A 2,252-nucleotide genomic window follows, 5' to 3' on the forward strand; every position below is an offset into this window, starting at 1 on the left:
TAGTGACCCTGTATAGGATTTCCAAGAGCGACTAGTGGGTTTGAACTGCCAACATTGAGATTCAAACTGATCTTGTAGTTGAGCATTTATCTTACGGTGCCATGCCAGGACTCCATTTCTAAGCTAGCAGCCTGGACCCACAGTACCGTTAGGAAGGTTACTTTAGAAATCCAAAATATTATTACATTTTTTTTATAAAGATGTCTCACTTGTTCACAAATAGTTTCAGAAAGGTACCTATGTGCTTCTTCTCTAATATATAAAGTTTGCAGTATGATTTTATTGCAACATAAAATGGTTGATTAATATGGGATCAAACATAGGTACCGTGGGTTTGGGTCTGGCTGCTAGTAAATGGACACATGAAGACAAAACAAGATTATAATATTTATGAGCTGCAATGTTTATAACCTAACAGTATTATTTGATATATGATATGATTAGAATAGAGGCACTCATCTTAGATTCCTAAATATTAGCCCCTGGTGCTGCTGTGGGTTAGAAGTTAGGCTGTTAATTGTAAGGTTGTCAACTCAAACCCACCAGTCACAGTGAAGAATTTTTATCTTCCTATTAGTTTATAAATTAAAATATGAGCTCCTGTTTTGTTCACCCCAAGTTTTGACACATAATAGGCACTCAATCAGTACTTGGTGAATCAATGGAACACCAAATGATTGAGAGAATAGCAGTAAAGATGCTAAAAATGTAGCCAAGTGAAAACTCAAATAGGGTTTTATTGGCCATATTAAGGAGTTCCTACCTTCATTCTCAATTTGGAGTCCTGGTGTGGTGCTGTGGGTTAATGTGCCTGTTTTTGGTGATGAAGGGAGAAACGATATATTCAATTTTGAAAATACTGAGTATGAAATGCCTGTGGGTATCCTGAGAAATGTCCAAGAGAAAATTGAATATATAGTCTGAAGCTCAAGAGAGAATGAAAGCTCAGCTGCAAGGAGAGTTCTGTGAGCATCCGAATATAATAGAGTTGTCTTTCACTGCCATATTGGCAAAGACTCAAGCAAAACTCATTGCCAAAGCAGTGACATGAGCACAGAGGACTAGAACAGAGAGTGAAACGTCCAGCTGATAGGAAGTGAGGGGAGATGCACAAGAACACCCATATTTGCAGATAGTACCCACTTGACCTGGCTTCAATGGCTGCATAATCAGAACTTTACTAGAAGAAGAAAGAAGAGGGGCCAGAAAAGAGTAACCCACTACAATTTGATGAACTTACCTATACTTATGGATGTAATAGCTCAAAAAAGGCAACAAATTTTTATAGCAAGAATCACTCCCACACCCTCAGTACACAGGGTTGACAGGGATGGACAACTTAAACATTGGCTACCCAAAATGGGGGGCAAGGGCTATAAAGGCAAGAAGTGACTGGCTTACAAGCTTTCAAGAGGGAGCCTAGTTCCAGATAGGGCACAGATAGGTAGAATCTCCACTGAATGATTTCTGATCTGTTGGGACTGGGCTGGTGAAAGGAAATGGGAATAAGACTTGTGGTACAATAGTGAATAATTGCCATCAGGACTGACTGTGAGGCTAGGAAATATAGAGGTAGATGTTTTTTGACAAAAGGAAGGGAATGATTGATTTTTGCAGCCCAGGAGCAGAGGTCCCTGGGACCATCAAGTGAGAAGATTGGAGAGCGGAACCCTACCCAGAGAGGCAGTGATGCCAGGGATGGAGACAGAGACAATGACATGGACAGATGGAGCAGCTGGGGACACTGGACTCAGGGAGGGAGAAGGGCTGTGTGCTGATGGCCGGAGGGAGGGCCTGTGTATTGTACCTTTTGGCTATTTAATGACACATGGAGTGGATTGTAATCATTGCAATGAAACAAAATATGATAGGATGAATGTAAAACTGATGTTCTTCCATGTGAACCCACATAATTCACAATAAAAACTTAAAAAAATAATAAAAATAAAAAGCATTCTGGCTTATATATATCTTAAAGGCCGTTCTTCTAAATTCAACCTGAAAAATAAACCAAAGAACGTTTATAATTTGGGGAAAATAACATCTTTTTCTCAGACATTGTAAAGACCAATATAATGGGAAACTCATCAAAGTGAGATCTGGACTCCACAGCATCACTTCAAAGTTCACTCTTTCAGCTCCTTGTGGGGTGATAATTATGAATCACTAGAATTTTTTCCACCACTCATCTGTCAGTTTGTGGTACTTTGTGTGTTGCTGGATGCTATGCCATCGGTATTTTTTTTTTTTTT

The sequence above is a fragment of the Chrysochloris asiatica genome, unplaced genomic scaffold (genome assembly GCF_000296735.1).
Source record: "Chrysochloris asiatica unplaced genomic scaffold, ChrAsi1.0 scaffold00188, whole genome shotgun sequence".
In the NCBI taxonomy this organism is placed as follows: domain Eukaryota; kingdom Metazoa; phylum Chordata; class Mammalia; order Afrosoricida; family Chrysochloridae; genus Chrysochloris; species Chrysochloris asiatica.